General features: G+C 41.7%; 1 protein-coding gene and 1 long non-coding RNA gene across 2 annotated transcripts in view; one reads left to right on the top strand and one right to left on the bottom strand.

The window, feature by feature from the left end:
- The window catches only part of BCL2 (BCL2 apoptosis regulator), a 96,680-nt gene that overhangs the window by 63,436 nt on the left and 14,459 nt on the right, over positions 1-18,785 (top strand). The gene's annotated exons all lie outside the window — the stretch shown is intronic.
- LOC135304429 (uncharacterized) lies at positions 5,611-14,234 on the bottom strand. Its single transcript, XR_010365824.1, has 3 exons — positions 13,764-14,234; positions 10,230-10,324; positions 5,611-6,881 (listed from the first exon to the last, which is right to left on the bottom strand). It is a non-coding gene; the product is annotated as an uncharacterized LOC135304429 (long non-coding RNA).

Raw genomic sequence — 18,785 nt, forward strand, 5'->3', positions numbered from 1 at the left:
AGCTGAACAGATGCAGAGCTTGGGCTGTGCAGTAAGGATGCACTTTAGCATGGGGTTCTTTATCTGCAGGTAGTAGCACATAACCACCTGGGCAGACCCCTGGAAATGAGTCCCAGCGTGGGCAGGGGAGAGGGGCATTTTGCACCTGCAAAAGGCAAGGTGTTCTCAGGGTCTCTGTGTACAATATCCCTCTCTGCCTCTCTCAAGATGCAGCTAAGGTTGTTCCTCGTGCCTTTGTTTGTTTGGTTTATTTTTTTCTCCAATCTTTGTCCTGTGAAAGAGGTGCTGGGGGATGTTCTGAGGATTGCAGGTGGCTTGGAGGCAGAAGGGCTTGTGAATGACTTTGTCTTTTCTACAAGACCTTCTCTTACAGGCCTCTGATGTCTCACTAGTGTGATGCTATTTCTTCCTTTCTCAGGAGCCGGTGTCTCAGTCAGTGTGGGAATTGCCCCACAAATCCCCACCTGACTGGAAATACTGCTTCTCAAGCTGAAAATAGTGCTTCTCAAGCTGAGAGTTAGTTTTTGCTAACTAGAGACTGTCACAGCTGTTGGTCATTCTGCAGTACTTTCTGCTAGACTTTATTTTTGAGCTGGGGAAAAAACCCCGGCCCTGTGCACACTGTTAGCTCAGACAGGTGATAACATGCCTGTCTTAGGTGATTGAAATGACAATTGGTATCATTACTATGCCTGCAGATAATTTAGGATTCAGTAAAGTAATATTCGGGGGGAAAAGTGCGTGATTGCAGTTTAGCATCGTGGTATTACGGCATCCCTGGCTCTATGAGGAACATTGTAGCTCAGCATTTTCTGGATTGTAGGGATCTATCTGTTGGCTTAGGCTTTGCAAAAATGTAAGTGGTGTTTACAATTGCACTTGGCAATGAGCTGCTTTTTTCTGATACAAATCCAAATGCTAGGGTTATAATTACTGTGAATGTTGCATCCTGCAATCTGGAAGCATAAGCAACATGCATTGGTCTGGTCTTCACAAAGAAATTGTTGAGGGCTGCAGTGACCATCGCTGAGGAATCTTCCCATGACCCTGAATTATGTAGCAAGCCCACATCTATGTAATCTCCTCTCCATACTGTTTCATTTTGCCTGCAATAACTGTATTAGACACCACTGCAGATTGACTCTGCAGGCTCATGCTGGTCCAGATGTAAGATGTGGGATTCATCATCTTCTAGGGACTAATTTTAAATACTTAAAACAAAATGGAAGACTTTCAATAGGAGAGAGATGCACTTGAAAATAGATGCTCTTTTATACAGCAGTCTTGCAGGTCATGTTATACTCCTTGTAGTGATCAAGGGAGAAAGCAGACCTTAATTCTTGGGAGTAGCAGCATAAGGATTACACAAGTTTGGGTTTTTTTGGAAGGCCTGATCTTGACAGTCATCTGTGTAGATGCATACCAGATCAAGCCAAAGCAAAGCCACACAGGCAGCCAACACCTAGAGACCTAAAATAAGATTACATTAATGCTCATGGTGACTGAGAGGGGTTGCCTATATTTGGGGCTGGCGTGGGTTGGATGACAACTAAGGTATGAATCACTTTGTGGGCCTGCTGTATGCTGTTGGCATTGAAGGGTTCCTTGTTGCCAGCTGCCAAGAGGTAAATCTGCACAAGGGATGAACGATGGACACCTCACAGGCCAAAGCAGCACTTGAAATCTACTGGACTCAGTGGATGAAAACTGAAGCTAAAACCACAGCTGAATTTTTGGGCCAGGTTATAAATAAAGTACCTGAGTGAACTGAAGAGAAATTATTTTTAAAGGAACAGAGCAGAGGGAGAGACTCATGTACATGCCTTGCACTTCAGTGTTGGGAAGTAGCTTGGTTGAGTTTTTTTTCTGGTGGTAATACAGTGTGTGCTTACAAAAAATACATTTGAACAAACATGGATGCTAGAATGGTAATGGCATGGGGGTTTTTCCCCATAAGCAATTTGCTAAGTTTTTCTGTAAAATTTGATTAACAAAAGTCTAATGAACCAGTGTAACTGGTGCATTTCCTATGCCAAACACTTTGTCTTACAGACACACTGTATCTTATAGTCACAGAAAAGTAAGAGATTCTTACACAAGACACGGGTAAGCTCACAGTCTTTATTTTATCTATAAGGAAAAAGTCCCCAAAAACTGAATAGGTCTCAAAATACTTATACTCTTCTCTAGATTTTGGTTTTGCACTGTATTATGCATTTGACACAGCAGAAAATTTTTCAGCTAAGGATAGAGGAGTTTTTATACAGACAGACATACTCTTTCTGTCCTGTGTGTCCCTACATGTGTCTTTATATATATATATGTCATTTAGAGAAGAAAAAGATGAACTGAGCCCTCTTTGCTGAACTATACCCTAGTTAGAAAAGACTAGCTCTCAGCTTGATAAACATTATTTTCAGCTTGAGAACTTAGCTTTGTAATAAACTCAAACTAAAGTGAACCCAGAGGAAGGCTGGCTGTGTGCTCAGCCTCTGCAGGTAGAGTCTCATTTCCAGCTTATTCTATAAACAGACTCTTTTCTTCTATTATTTAAAACTGCTCAGCTGCTTCTCTGCAAGAAAACAGCAAAGGCAATTGAGCACAGTCTTGGTCACGTAAGTGGCTCTTGTCTCAAAAACTACTTCGTATTCAGTGCTGTCCTAGTTTTTCTTTTCTCAATCCCATAAAGGTCCTTTTCAGAGTTGAAGAAATTCCAATTAATGAGCACTGGAATCAGTGTGTGAGCAAAAAAAAGTACAGTATTTAGCATACTGCTATAAAATTATGGATAAATATTTACATACCTTTTAATGTCCCTTCACATTCTCTTAAGCTGTTGGGTTTTTCTCTAATCTTCATTTGACCATTTCAAGCATGACTAACATATTTTGAATTATTTTTACACTTCCAGCATCTACTCTGTAAAAACAGTGAGCACGAAGGTGCAGGTGGCTGAGCTGAGTTCAAAAGATTAATTTGCTGAGGAGAACTAGGACTTTCCAACTGTATTTCTGTGCTTGAGTTTCTTAATAAAGCCACCGTGTTATCCTGAACTTAAGCTAACTCCATGGTTACGGTGGTGTCGATTAACCATAGTGTCAAAGAATCACTCAGCCTGAAGCAGCCAATACAGAGATTTTTATTTTCCTCTCCTCTTTATCCAAGCATGGAAAAGGGGGCAGGTTGCTACGTGTTCTTGTTACACGTTATCTAAATATATCGATCACTTCCTCCGGACTCTTATCTGTTTGCTCTGCGGTGGCTGTGGTTCATTCACGCTGGGATTTGCAGGGAAGCTGAATGGATACAGCCACGTGAGAGGTACCGGTGGGCTGGTTCAAGCCGGGTGACACAGTGCCTGGCTTCTCTTTTGTTTCTTCTGGCTGGTTGTTTGACATGCGCCAGCCTCTCTGTTCATTAAGGCGGCGTGATGAATGGAAGGCAGCGAGTGTAATTGGGGCAGTTAGGGCCACCTGGTTCATAAATATAATAAACATCCACTAGTGCATCTCTTTCAGCACCACATGCACCAGTGAAGTGCAAACTGGCTGATAGTGAATGAAAATCATAAGCTGATGTGAAGATTCTAGCAGTTCCCAGAGTCACGCTGGCTCCTCTTGCCCCAGCCTTTTTTATGTCCCTTAAAAGAACATTTTTAAAGGTGGGGCTCCCCCAGTAACAGAGGCTACATTCATGTAGCGTTATTGTTCATGGAGTTAACAACTGGAATAACTTCATTAGAGTAGATCCTCCACTGCCCCAAGGGTGGGTGTACGCAGCCATACAGAATTGAGCTGGTGGTTGGCATGGTGGTTTATGTGCCATTTGTGCAACACGTGTGTGGCACAGGTCATTTGCTGTGGGAAGGCAGGAGAAGGGTTTTGTGCACCCCTGGTAGTCCTTGTGCAGAGAGGGGAGGAAGTTCAGCCCACAAGAGACTCATACCAGCTGATTTAAACACCAACTTCACACTTAATGCCTTCTGAGCTGAGCTCTCCGGTCCTGACTTGAGCAGGGCTACAGTGGGCAGAGATGTGGAGCCATCTCGAGTTGGAAGCATGGACATCCCACTGGTGGCCGGGACTGGATAACAGTGACTCATAGATGTGACCTTGGACTCAGCAGTGATCAGTGAAAGCAGTGCTCAGAGTGTATGGGAACAGCCCCGTGCTGGCCACTGAGGATAATGTCTTTAGCAGACTTTGCATCGTGAAGCAGTTAATGAATTCTTTTGTAGTGAAAGGCTGGATTCAATAAAAAGTTTCTGGGGCAAGTTACCATGGCCTGCCATACTACAGTGTGTCAGGCAGACCCTTGGTTTTTTTTCCCTTTTCATTTATTTTTTCTTCCCCTTTTAATTTTAAATTGAGTGCAGCTGACTGCCTCCAATGCTGTTAACAATGGCACTTCTTTCCCTGGGACAATGTAACATTTAAAACAGATAAAAGCTCATGTGGGGCTAATAAAAGTTTGCCCCCATCCTCATTCCTGTAGGGCAAGTTTCCTCATTGTTAACATTTTAAGTAGCAGCTCTATGAATATGAATGTAATTGACTTTTACACGCTATTACTCATCAACGGGTAACTCCAAGCAGGCGTCACTGGAGGGATGTGCAGACTCTCAAAGAAATTTTGTGGCCCAGCAGCAGGGGAGCAATGCTGTGTGAGATGAATCCTCAGCTGGGACTGGGAAGTCAGTGGGTGAATAACTGCGGGGACTAGAGTGCTGGGCATGGCAGCCCAGCAGCCCCAGTCCAGTAAGAGTAGCAAAATGGGAGGACACACACAGGTCACCCTCAGCAGCCTGTGTGCTCCTTCTGGTGGTTGATGGAGAGAAGGGAGCAAGTCAGTGGGTTCCCATTCCAGATTCTCCATCAGAATTGCTTGTACAGGTTGGGTTAGAGGTCCAAAGGAAACCCTCTGAGCACTGGTGTTTTGTCCATATCAGGGACAAGGAAAGGCATATGACTTGCATACCTTCTTGGATAGAATGCTAACAAGTTCATCATTGTTAGTATTCAAATTATTGAATACTAACAAAAATCATTATTAGCAACATTATGATTTTGAAGGCAATGTAAAAGTGTTAGGTTTTATAAATGCACTTTAAGGTGACTTCTTTCCTGATGAGTTTGTGAATGTGTGAATATGTGCTTTTACACAATCAGTCTAAATTCTCCTTCAGTCAGCAAACCAACTAGTTTTAAAGCAGTCTGTGTGTTGCAGGCACGTGTTTTGACTGTCCTCCCTGCAGAACCCAATCCAGAACATCCATGACTTTTCCTTCCTGGATCTTCCTTTGCCTGTGGTGGTCTTTGGATTAGGTTCCATGGTGCTTTGAGTATCCATGCATCTTTGTGAGAGGGATTTTTTTTTTTTTATGGTTTTAAAGCCTCGATCAGTGCTATGATGGGAAGGTGCCTCTGTTCTTTTCCTCCACCTCTTCCTAGTCTCCTTGTTGCTGGACAGTTCTTGGTTCCCCCTCAGCTGCTGTTGGCTGTATCTACCAAACCTGCCCAGCTGTGAGACTGAGCCCCTGCCCTGCCCTTCCCACAAAAAACACAGGACCAAAGAGTTGCTGCATTACGCACTGTTTATATTTACAAATTTAGAAATATGATTGCTCCCCACCAATGTTTACCAATTATATATTCCAGCCAAAGCAGGAATGAGTCATTTTTACATTGCTCATAGAAAATTTAAAAAGACTGAAACACCCACAAAATTTGCTTACTCTTCAGGTGTAGGCCCCGGAAGGGTGAGGACAGCTTCCGCCGTATTCTGGTTGGAAACATCACTGACATGACTGTTGGGAAATTGAACAGTGATGGGTGATGTGCAGAAAAATATGGAAAAGGCCATGAGGTCAGATGCTGAGGACAATTTTGAAAAAAATTCTGGGTTGCAAAGAGTGTGCTTGTTTTCAGTAAGGCCTTTTCATGACATGTCGCCTGATGACTCTGCATGGTGTTTGTAGAATTAAGCCAGTCTTTATCCACAAAGATAGGAAGTCAGATCTTTTGATGCACTAGTGGCTGTCAGCAAACCGATACAGATGGTCGTTTTGTTCAGAACAACGTGCACAAAAGTATCCCAGAGGTGCAGCTCAAAATACCCACATTGCTCTCGTGTGTCACTCCCTCTCTTTCCATTAATGCAAAATGACTCACAGGCTTGAAAAGGCAAACATTGATCAAAAGACCGAAGAGTGATTTACTGGTGCAGGATGGGACAAGATGTTGTTTTAGCCCAACAAACAGTAACTGCATTTAGAGGTATTGCCAAGGGAGTCCGAGGCGGTGCTTGCTTACTAAATTGGGTAAAATGCAGGGATTTCACCAAATGCAAATGACAATGAACAATATGTATGACTCAATATATCCGCTATGCTTTCAATGTGCAGTCAGAGGGTGGTATAGCTGACCTTTTAAAGTGATGCTTTTCAAACCACATTGTTATGATTATCAAAGTGTTCATTTTAGAGTACAATATTTGGACCCACTCCTGTTAACTTTCTTGTGTATCATTTGAAGACTGTTTTCCCCTCTGTTTATAAGAAAAGCACTTCCAGGCAACCCCTAGAGTGTCATACATTTATTTCTATGTCTAATCAGGGAGTGAAACTTGCCATCAGTTCTCCGAGGCTTGACACACACCTCTGGAGTACTTCAAGTCACGTATGGAATTAGCTAAAATAAGTTTGATGGTAATTTTGTGAGACCTTCCTGTGTGCCAGAAATAGTCTTCAAGAACAATGTAGGGCAAGAAATATTCTCTGCTCTTTAGCCTCAGCTTCCTCCTATCTAAAAGCTGTCAGTGGCATCTCTGGCTGTGCAGAGCAGATCCCAGAATGGCTGCGGGGTGACTCCCATTTTGCAGTGCTGTAAGGGAAAGAAAAGAATCTGGCGTCAGATTTGTAAATTGAAGTGTAGAAAAGGCTAAAAAAAATAAAACAATCGCAGCTCATAGTCAGCCCAAGGCCAGCAAGCAGACTGGAACAAGGCCCCCGCAAATCCAAGAGAGGCAGTTTTGCTGGGATGCATTTCCTCTCCGTCCTCCATCAGCCAAGCCAAAAACTTAACAGGAAAAAAATAAAAAGGAAGCCGTACAGAGCAATTTGGCTGCACAACTGGCTGCACTTATCACAGACAAATAGCCTGGGCCCAGCTTCTCCATGGTGTGGGGACTCAGTGTCGTGCTCAGGGGCTGGGTGAGACCCTGCCACCGTGACCAGCGATGGCCACCACCCTGCTTCCCACTGCTCATCCCTGAGCAGTCACCCCTCCAGCCTGCGGGGTCTGGCACAGGCTGGGCCCACCACAGTTAAAGCACAGCTTTCCTGGGATGCTCAGATACCCCATCAGGTGAAGAGTTAAGTATCAAAAAAATTAAGTATCAGTAAAAAATATCAGAATTTTCTATCAGGTCGAGGATGCCTTATTTTGATCATGGAGGTCAGACACAGACATGGGAATTCCCCCAAGCTGGTTTATTTGCAGATTTGTTCAGACAGTTTCTTTTCTTTTTTCTTTTTTTTCTTTTTTTTTTTTCTTTTTTTTTTGGTAACAAATCAGCCTGTTTTTATAATAATCTCATCTTGAAACTTGAGAGGAAGGGAATGTATGGGTGAGCAGCTAATATCAGTGAGTTCTGGAAACTCCCTTTTTATGGTCTCTCTCATTTAGCAGCTGTTATGATACTTTCATTGCATTAAAAACTTACTTTACAAGACTGACGATAAATTAACTTAATCTCTTCCTGTAAAATTAGCTTCAGATCACAATAAGTTTGAGAAAAGAACTACTAAATAATATTAATATACAGACAACAGGGCTTTGATCTAATATATCATGAAAAAATAAAGCATTGGAGGTGTTACGACTAGGGAAGGCAAAGCTATTTTCCTTCTTCTTTACTGATATTCCCCTGGTTCAAGTACTATTTTAAGAGTGTATGTGTAGGATCTACTGACTCGTAGATGCAAACATTGGTTTAAAATTAATTTGAAAATATCTCTTTATATGAAGCAATATATTTACTGATTTAAATCATACCCATCTGGACATGTTTATCAAAATCAATCCTTGTCTACTATAAGCCATTTGCTGCCATTGCCACCCACTGGCCAGGGACAAACAACCATCCTGTTAGTGACCCAGATCAACAAATATCCTGATTAAACAGACACATCTTGCTACACATCCAACTGCTTCCTATTCAGCATCTTGCCTTTAACACAAAATCTGGCCAGCTTTGTACAAAATGTATTTACTGTTTTTATCTTTAAAACATAAATCATAGTCTGGGAAGGAGGGGGCAGGGGGAGCCTGCTTTGCAGAACGTGAACTCTGATCTGATAGTTTCATCCTTCTGTCATCTCTTTAAATGTAGTATCTAAAAACTGAAGGCTCTCATCCTTTTATGTTTCTGTAAGATGAGATACAGTTTTGGTAATACATAGTAAAATAATGAAACCGAATTACAGTCTGTAGGGAGCCATTTTTCTCACATAAGGGTCAGCGTGTATGGTAATACTTTGGATTAAGTATGAAATTACTACAGGACTGTAATAACTAACCTTGTTAATCTTTTCTCATTTTCTTAAGAGTACATCAAAAAGAAATATTACAGCAATCACAGCTTAATATTTGAATCCTTCTCTGCTTTAATCAGAGTCCTTATATACTGTGATTTTGTGTGTTATTTTGTCCCAATATTGCTAACAATTTTATTAATCATGTCTGTTGTTGGTTGGTTTACCACTTTCTTCACAAATTATTTTAGGGCCGAATATTTAGGCCTTTTCTGAAAAACTGATACAAAAACTATTATTCTTAGAGGAGCTGCTCTTCACTTAGGTACCCATGAGCAAAAGCTAAACCAGGCCCTTGGACTTCTCTTGCCTGTGCCTTTCAGTACCATACCAGGTTCATACCACCAATGCTGAGACAGCCTTCTCTACAAATGAAAGGCAAAGAAAGGCAATAATGTTTTGTTGTCTGCATCATTAGTAAGGGGGAAAGAGAAGAACCTAGCAGAACAACTGCATCTTTTGTTTTTAAGTTCTTCGGAACAATTCTGCCAGGCAGCGCGTTTTCCCTCTGTTTCATTTGTCTTTGTTATTTTCCTATCTAATTAAAATTCTGCAGTGCCGTCATGAAATTGTTGTCCGTTTAAGGTCACAAACAGCTTCTGTCCTAATGAAATATGAATTGCATTAGTTAATTGAATTGTGCACTTATTGTGTGTTGTGAATGGACTGAGCACACTTATATTCTTAACATATACTGAGGGTTTTATCAGTTTAGGCAGTGTGTGGACACAGAAAATGCTGCTATCATTCTTTGCATCACAATAGGGAGATTTAATTGGCAATAGACGGGACTAAGAAGTGTTTGTGAAGGACAAGAACTCTAAGATCTCACACAGGCATCTGCTAGCTGGGATGAGATCGGCTCTTCAGTGGTCTGGGGTCAGGGCACAGTCCCGAGCGGAAAACTCGAATAAACCCTTATTATGCACGGTGTCTCTGTGATGTCTGTCAAGATAGGAAGAACCAAGGGGGAGTAACGAAACATCTGTGGCCTTCTGCAGCAGGAGGCTTTCTGGGTTAAATGAACCTTGTAATTGAAACCCTCAGTGCACGGTCCAGACCGTTCTCTTCCAGGGTCTGCCCAGTCTCCGTGCAGATACAACCCCCACACCCCTGGTAACACAACAAGCTGAGCTCTGGGGTCCTCTTCACAGCTGGGAGGTTCTTCCTTTGAACGGTGAGAAGGTTCACTTTAGGATGTTGAGAACCTGATCAAAGTCAAATGAAGCATGGGAACTCTTTCTGTTGACCTCAGGGCTGTGGATGAAGCAGGTGCTTACAGGAAGTGCAGGCTTTGGCACTGAGCCTTTGCAATGTGAAAGATGGATGTTTTGCATCGGTAACCACTCAGTGCTGGACTCTGCTAATGAACCAGACTGTTTTAGAGGATGGTCGTTAGCTGGGAAAACGGTAACAGAATACTGGATTTCATTTCCTTGCACAGGTCTTGATTTTTCACTTAGTTCTTCTGACTGCTCAGCATTGTACATACACACACATATGTATAATATGCATATGTATATACATATACATATATGTATATCTCCAGTATTTAGGTATTAGATTTATTTATAGGGAAAAGTATCTTTGGATTTTGCATAATACTTCTGTAAGGTAGTAAATCTGAATGTAGTACCTTCCAGATATCCTTGAGCTTGACAGGAGAAATACCTTTTGTTCTGTCAAATAGTGCCTCCCTTAGCTCGAAATGGTACTTCATTCAACAGTAGGCTGAAAGGAAAGATAAGCAGTGTTCAAGTTGAAGAGTTATTGAGAATTTCTTCTTCTTGTTGTCATTTTCTACTCAAAAGCTGAGGAGATATGCATATGGAAGTTTCTTTTACTATGACAAATTCATGCGGGAATATAAAACCACTTAAGATAAACACAGCTAAAAATTGACTTGCCACAATACACAATTCCCAAAGGGAAATACCATGACCCTTTTTACAAAAGAAACAGAGAGAAGAGTGTCTGTGCTTGATCTCAGCAGGCATGGACACCCCATTTGTGGGGACTTCCCAGCTCTGCACACAAGCAGGAGCACTTGTCATTTCCCACTGTGGGTGATCCTCCACAGCTGCCGTAGCACTCACCTTCCAGGAACACTTCTCCATGACAAGCACTTTGTTACCACCAACCACAGACGATGCACTGAGATACAAAGACTAAATGAGGGATTCTGGTTCAGGTAGGTAGGCAAGGACTTTCCCCTGTATGCTTGATAGACTGGAAGACAGGTTTAATCAGAGGGCAGTGTGGGAATAGCCACATTATGTGGCTGCTTCTCTGAATCAGCTGGAAGAGTTTCTTTTTCAATCATTGTAATTGCTGAACCTGAGAGGACCTGCCTCTGGGTGTAGTTGTTGCATTACAGAAGTGCTTCAAGCAGATGGGTTTCCTGCACTCCCCAACTGTCCTGAGAGACTCATACCTGCTTAAACTTCTGACTGAGGAGTTTCCCACCCAGTGCCCGTATCACTTGGTTCTTTCCTCTCTCTCTCTCTCTCTCTGAATTTATTGCATCGGCATTACCGAGAGCTGTAGCTGAGCAACTGATGAATATCCCTGCCCGCATGAAAGGGTTCAGGAGGTGATTAAGAAGGGGTGGGTGTCTGTAATGGTTTGGTGAAATAAGTCCTGACAGATTCGAAGGCAGTGGGCAAATGACTGAGAGCGAAAGTGGTGGGATGGGGCGTGAAGGGTGATTGGCAGTGGTTGCTTAGTGGTCTGAAAAGGGGTGAGTGAAAGTACTTGGGGGAGGGCTGATGGTGGGAAAGACACTACTGTGTTACCCCGTGGCACACTACAGATGTACAAGCTGTATTTTCTTCCATGAAACAGTTTTAAAAGACTTGATGTCATTAAAAATACTCACGTATTTCTGTCTAAATTATATCATGTAGTGCTGCATAATTAAGCAGGGGAGGAAATGAAAGAGATTCAAGGAAGCCTGAAAAATAAAAATAAACTGAGGAGTCCTCTAGGGACAGTAGAGAAGAAGCAAAGACTGATAAACTCCTGCAGACTGATGTGATTTTGCTGTCTCCTGTAGCACCACCATATGAAGGGAGACAGTCTGCGTCCCGGCTCCTACGGGTGGCCTTCCATGAGGATACCTGTGCTCAGCCTGCCCCTCTGCCCCTGGCTCCAGCCACAGGATCCATCTATGGTGTGGTGAATCCTTTTCTGCCCCAGCACCATCGGCCACACTTCTGTGGCCTCTTCCAGCATTCACTCCAGCCTCAAACAGAGCAGGAATGCAGGGGTGGTCCTCAGAGCAGCCGGGAAGAGCGTCCTCCCCTGCTGTGATTAATTCAGTTAAAAACCCGTGACTGACCTGTCACAGTGTCTGTGGCTGGACAAAGGAGTGAAGGCGGCCCTACGTAAACAGTAGCATTTTATACCCTGGCATATGGTTAAATTCCATATTGTTAACAGGTTTTTTAGCTTTATCTTCAGTTAACTAAGGAACAGAACTATCTTTTTCTTTTTTTTTAAATACAGCCTCTTTCCTTTATGATGCTGTCATTATACGTTGAATTATTATTCCTTCCGTTTGGATAAAGCACATGAACAAAACCTAAATTTTGTTCTATTTACTTTTTAGTTTTCATTAAATAGTTTATGAAAATGTTCCTTCTAAGATTATAGAATTTGTCCATTCTAAAAATGGAGTTTGAACTTCTTTTCTCAATCTTTCATTATGCCTTGCATTTAACTTACAGCATTTTTTAATATTAAATAATCCCATTAGTTTTGCAGATAAAAAGACATACTGTAATTTTTTTCTTGAGTTAAAGATACTGTGTTGCTTGTATAGAATTTTTTCAAATTTCTATACAATTCTTACTTTAGGAATCCATGGATTCTGTCTCAGTCAAAGTATTTTTGTTTGATAAACATGAAAAAAATTAGAAGGATATGTTTATAAACACAAAAGGACACAAAAATCCCCTGCTCAGCTAATACATAATTATTTAAAATGGTCCATGTTTATTGGAATCACGATCAATCTAGCACAGACTCTGTCTGTGTCTGTGCCTGTGCTGGGCACCACCTGCTTCAAATGAAGGCAAAAAAATGCCCCAAGAGGTGGATTTAGGATAATGTCATCTTCCACCCTTCCCTGTCTTGTATAGTCCTTTTGAAGATCTCACACTAATCCCAAAAATCAGAGATTTATTTAATCCTTCAAACAAAAGCCTTTCATTATAATTATTATAATAATAACAACTATTATTACTATTATTGCCACCATTATTATTACTACTACTATCCCTATTATTTTGGACCGTTAATGGCTTTTGTTTACTGTAGAAATATTTACTTATTCTTTGAAGCTCACTAAGCTCACATCTCAGCATTCTGTAGCAATTATCTAATTTAAGGACTTTGTATAATAAGACGGTCTAATTGAGGATGGCATGCAAAAGTATGCTGTCTCACCAGCTTTGAATTTCCTGTCCTTCCTTATGTTATTGAAATCCCTCTATTTCTTGCATGCATGAAGAGGACTGGGAGTGCTGAATCTCCATCTGCACATTCTCTCTCCCTGTCACTCCCTGACTCCTTGTTCCGTTAGGTGGCTACATTCCCAAATGGCTTGTTCCAGTGCTCTCCCTATTGAAAAGTTTCCTGTGTTCTTATAGTCTTATTGCTCTACTCTGATCCCTGTCAAATAAAGAGTGCAGAAAATTCAAACACTGTTTTCAGAAAAGATTTCCTAAATCCCAGAAGCTTTAATAAGTTATTATCAGTGCAGTGATTATTAATGCATAATATTCAAATTTTAGAAATAGGATCAAGAATTTAACTGATTTCCTCTGTCCCCATCCAGACTGTAGCTTTGTAATGTATTTCTTCGCCCAAGACTTCCAATACTTGTCATGTGCCTAACTTCAGACCACCAAGGCAGGAGGTCCCCACTGTGAAGTTCAGTCTACTCAGGTGTCTACTCATGTGTTTAGGAATCTAACTTTAAAGCATATTTTTTCAAGATTTAGGTAAGTGGGATACATTACAGTGACAATGAGAAGGAACTCATATGGGCTATGCCGTACTGACAGTTGTTTGCCCATACAAAAGCCAAACATTTTATTACCACAAGCAAGTAGATAAAAAGACAGTAACTCTTATTTTGACTATGGAACCGGTTAAAATATCTTACCTTAAGGACCCTTGATCTGACACAGCTTCTGCTTCTTTACTTTCAAATGTTCTGAAGTCCCACAAATATCTGTGACAAATTGAGGAAGCTCAGAAGCTGAAAGGTCATCTGGGAGGGGAAGGGTGGCTCTCAGGCACGAGCTGGCCAAGGCTTTGCTTCAAGAAGCCAGTCTCCCTATGGCTGCAGAGTGGAGGGTCAGATCATCCTTCTCTGGCAGACAATGAGACTCTTTGCAACTAAAGCTGGCTTTTGCCAGCTGAGAATGAGACTGGTGAGGCAAACACCCCCAGTTGTCCCCAGGAACATGGTCATGACGAACATGAGCTCAGCAAGCTTCTTAATTTCTGCCAAAACAATGGATATCATGAGGCACTGGGTGAACTTTTCTTACCAGTTAGTAAGAGAAGTTGTCTGGGAAGTAACATCATTTGGCTAGACAGAAAACTCCAAGACGGGGCAAATGGCTTTGACTCAGCTGTTCCCAGTTTAATCTTCAAGTCTGATGAAGCAGTGAGATCTGTGCCAGTTCTCAGTGTGGCCAGAACAGACTGTGCAAGAAGGTGTTTTAGTTTGTTAGATAGAGAATACAGTAACTGAGTGAAGGAGAGCCTAGAAAATTGAGAGGACCAGAACAGAAGTAGATCCTGCAAATAAGCCAGAAGTTATGGGAGTCTGGGGAACATATTAGTCAGATATGTCTATTAAAGACATCTGTATATATGGCAGCGTCTTGTGAATTCAGAGAATATGATGCCAATTACGACCATTGGAGAGTCGTAATTTTGGTAAACGTATAAAAGGGAATTCAGGAAAACTGGGAAGGTATCAGAAAAAGGAGTTGAATAGCGTAACTATTTAGACAAATGTAACAAGCTTAAAAGCAAAAGAACAATCAGACTATTTTGCCATGGAAGATGATTTTAATAGCAATGGGTGGTAGGGAAATGTAGTGGAAAAACATAATTATCTACCTACAAACTGTTCAGGAAAGAAAGACTGGGCCACAGGGGCAGAGGAAATACTCTTGTATAGAAGGATAACATGAACATTATTTAGCTGAACTGTAAGTGGGAAGGGCTGTGCAACTGAATCTCTGAAGACAAATAAATAAATGCTAAAGTAGAAATTCCAAAGCATTTTTACAACTTTTGTAAAGTAAAGACATTAGCAGGTCTTTGTTGCTAATATCCAGCTTAAGAAAAGGAAACAGAATGAGCGTTGTTGAACTCAAAAGAATTGTTAACAGATTTGTGGTAATGGGGACTTGGGCTACTCCCCTAAGCCAGGCCAAATGAATCAGGAGGCACACAAATTAGAAGAGCAATTTTCTTAACACTTGACACAACACTACCTTGGAAAAGTGAGAGACAGAAGAAAGAAACTACTCTTAACCCAGGTATTAATCACAAACTGACTGTAGCTAACTCACTGAGCACTAACGCTTAGGTGTACCAGAAACTTAATTCGGGACAGCAGTTCAAGGATCAAACTTTCACCTCTTGGAGGTGATGGTCTTTTTGTTTTCTTTAACCTCTGTGACATAAATATGTATTTTAGCATGTAAAAATTCAACAAAGATCAACTTCATCTTCCTCCTCCTAAATCTACCCTTAAAAATTGACCAGAGGGGAAGTAATAAACACAGCTTTATGAGCTGCTCCTCCTCCCAGGAGTGTGAAAGCCTTCAGAGAACTTCTCACATGGCTTGGCTGCTACCAGCTCCTTGATAAATCATGCAGGTGTGCTGTGCCTTCCACACAGGAGGTTTTTGCATGCAGGTGTCCAGGTGTACAGTGCCCAGGTATCCCTGCTTTCTGAGCATGGTTTTGTGTTGGCTTCACACTAAACCTGGCACAACTGGTGTTGGACTAAGCCTTATTTTAAGTATTCCTATCTGACCCCTGCTTGCTTCTAGGGGAACACCACCTCAGCTTGGATTTCTTGAAGACACAAACTGAGTCTTGAGCTATTGTTGAGTACTAGTCAGGGCTAGTCTCACTGCAGGCTACCGCTGTGTCACAGCACAACCTTGAAGAGTCCCTTTGGCACCATGCCTGCGGTGACTTGGCTATTACATCCACCTAGGCTACGCTCAGCGTTGTAGCAGCCAGCTGCAGTTAAAACCTGCTGGGACCACGGCTCAAGCACGATTAGCTGGCACAACGACAGTCATGTATTTGTCTGCACTAACTTGTGCTCCATAGACAGGAATAAGCAATACACCATCAAGGAAAGACATAACTTGCGTATGGACAAATGCTTTGTGGAAACTCTGCGAGGCAGCACCAAATGCCTGAAAGCAAATAGTGAAAAGAGAAGCAATGAAGGAAGTAAGGTTAAACAGCCAGAGGAAGGAGGAATCACACAAGAAATGGCAGAAGAAACGCGTACCAGAAAGAAAGCGACTACATGACCAAAGCACATAAAAATCCCCCAATTGTGAAAAGAATGCAAATTCAGAGGTACAATTTTGGAGTGAACACAGATGGAAAAATTAGACTGAAACCAACATACAAGGTCAGGTCAGTGTGAGAAAAGACTCACTGACCCTTTCATGGTTCTTACATGTGTAGAAGGGCCATTTGGGTGGGACAGAAAACATTGGACAAAAAGAATGCAAAGCATCAGTGTATTTTTTTCCAATCAAAAGCCATCTATAATGAGGTTTTGAAAATGTCTTTTTTCTTCAAGCATAGTACATGATGGTACATTATGGCATTAGTACATGATGGTATCACTGGTGACACTGAGAACACTGGCCTGTAGTGAATCAATAAGTTTGTATCATCTTTAACTAATTTGAACCTTTAATCTTCTTGCTTGTACGAATTCTTCTTCCTTCAGGTCAAAGTATTAAATAGGCTCAAGAAGTAAATAAGGAAATAAATACCACAAACCCCATAGGGAACATTGAAATTAAAGTTTTCTAATAGTCAAATCAACTTAATGCTGTGATTACCAGCTCTGTTCAGCTTCTTTCCCTCACCCCCCTCCCCCCAACTCTATGGCTAAAGCTGCAGGAGTAAATAGCCTAAAAAAGGAAGGTGCTTTGGGTTTCTTTTAGTTTCTTGATGCTTGTGTTTCTCTAGATTGGGGTTGAGGGTCTTTGTATTTTAACTGCTCTCAGTATGGACATACAAGAACTTTTACTACACAGATATGAAAAATAGTCCAAAACATTGATCTTCTCTATGTCTCATGCCTGGTTTGCACTCTACTGTGTGCCCCTGTTGCTGATGTGTCTGATTTTTTAAATGAATTTAAGTTATACTGGTGTGAACCCTTCTGTAGACAAAATCTTGCTGATACAACTGTCTCCCACCAGCACAACATATTTCAGTTAATGAGTCAGAATACACTTTGATATCAGTATAAATGGTTCCTCCTGGAGGGAAGATTGCTTTTTTACTGTTAAAAGTATAGATAAGTTCTGAACTTTTCCCTTACTTGTTCTTAAATCAATCAAACCCATATCTATTATTTCTCATGCAGAAAAAATACACCTTTTTTTTCATCACCTTTTTGACTGCTTGTCCCTGTCCATGTTCTTGCTTCGATCCTATGGTCATCAGAAAAGGGTATATCTAAAATCTTGTTGAAAGCAGAAGTTTTGTTTCAAGTGATGGTAACCACAGGATCAAACGCCTCCTATCTTAAAAGAAAAAGAAACAAAACTGACTCAAAAGTTTGAAGCTAACAAATGGTTTGTAGCTGGATGATACACTTGTATTTAATATTGAGGAAGCAATGACTTTCTGGTCTCCAGTGGAGCATCTCCTAACAAGACAGAAAACGAAATGAAGTCTTAATGCTGAGAACTTCTTGAGAACACTACAATAACATTCTGGCAGGCTGGGCTCCCTTGGCTCATGCACTCACTGCAATTTAATTGTCTCTTTCACTTTAGCATGATGCTTGGCAAATTTCCCAACCTTACATTATCTGGGAAAGGAAGACAGGAGAAGCTGGTACATTCAGCAAATCTTTGAAGAAGCTTCTTTGCAGTTTGCTTGTAGCAAAAGTGTTGTCTGCAAAAGAGTGTAGAAGTGTCAGGACTGCAGCTTAGCTAGCTAGAAAAGGGTTTGTCTGACTTGCATCCAGGCATCAAGATGCTCAGATACCACAGCAATGTGTGTGGTATAAGAACCTAGATAGAAGATGATTAGATAGCAAATCAGACAGAATTTTGCATGTGATTTCCTGGGTTTGTCTAAACTTATAGCAGCAACAGTTAATTATAGGAGGTTATGAAGGCAGCTTCTGGGTGGGTTTATGACACTTATACGTTGGATTCTAGCCATAAAGAGAAAGCTGAGAGTTACCACTGTGGCAGGAAGCCCTTATTGATGCAAAGCTGATGGAAACCATCTTTGGGCCTTCCCACTTAGGGCTAGGAGCAGCAGATATCAGTGATGGAAGACATAGGGGGAGAAGAAGTCTTTTGGCAGCAATGGCAGAACTCCAAGGAAGAGAGCATTGAGATGTGCAAGGGACATCACCTGAAGAGGGACACAAGCAGGAGGTGGTTGCACACAGGAGTTACTCGTGGTCATCCTGTAGATGATTGCTGTACCTACTTCCAGACCTAGTGCCTCTCCTACCACCACACATGAATTCCTCAGCCCTTGTAATCACTTCCTCTGGCTCTTAAGCAAGGGCAGCTCTTTAATTGCAGATTAATGTGTTAATGAAATTCTTGAGGCTACGTTGAAGTGGCTGGGCAGGAGAGACTGGGATTTCAGCAGCAGCTGCTGGCACAGGAGTCACAGCTCACGCTGCTCTACGGGGAAGGCAATGCCGTAAGCAGGAGCAGGATCCATCATTTTTAGTCCGGTAGTGCCTCGGGGCACATCTACATGGCAGAGCTCAGCACTGCACAGGGATTCTGGAGCTGCCTCTGAGCAGTGTTGTGCTACTTTCACAGCAGGAATATTCAGTCTGCCTGGAGTGCTATTCTAATATACCCACAGTGTTTGCACCCCTATCCCTGACCCTGAGGTAGCTTGATGAGTGCAAGGTGAG

Source organism: Passer domesticus, chromosome 1 (assembly GCF_036417665.1).
Source record: "Passer domesticus isolate bPasDom1 chromosome 1, bPasDom1.hap1, whole genome shotgun sequence".
Classification (NCBI taxonomy): Eukaryota; Metazoa; Chordata; class Aves; order Passeriformes; family Passeridae; genus Passer; species Passer domesticus.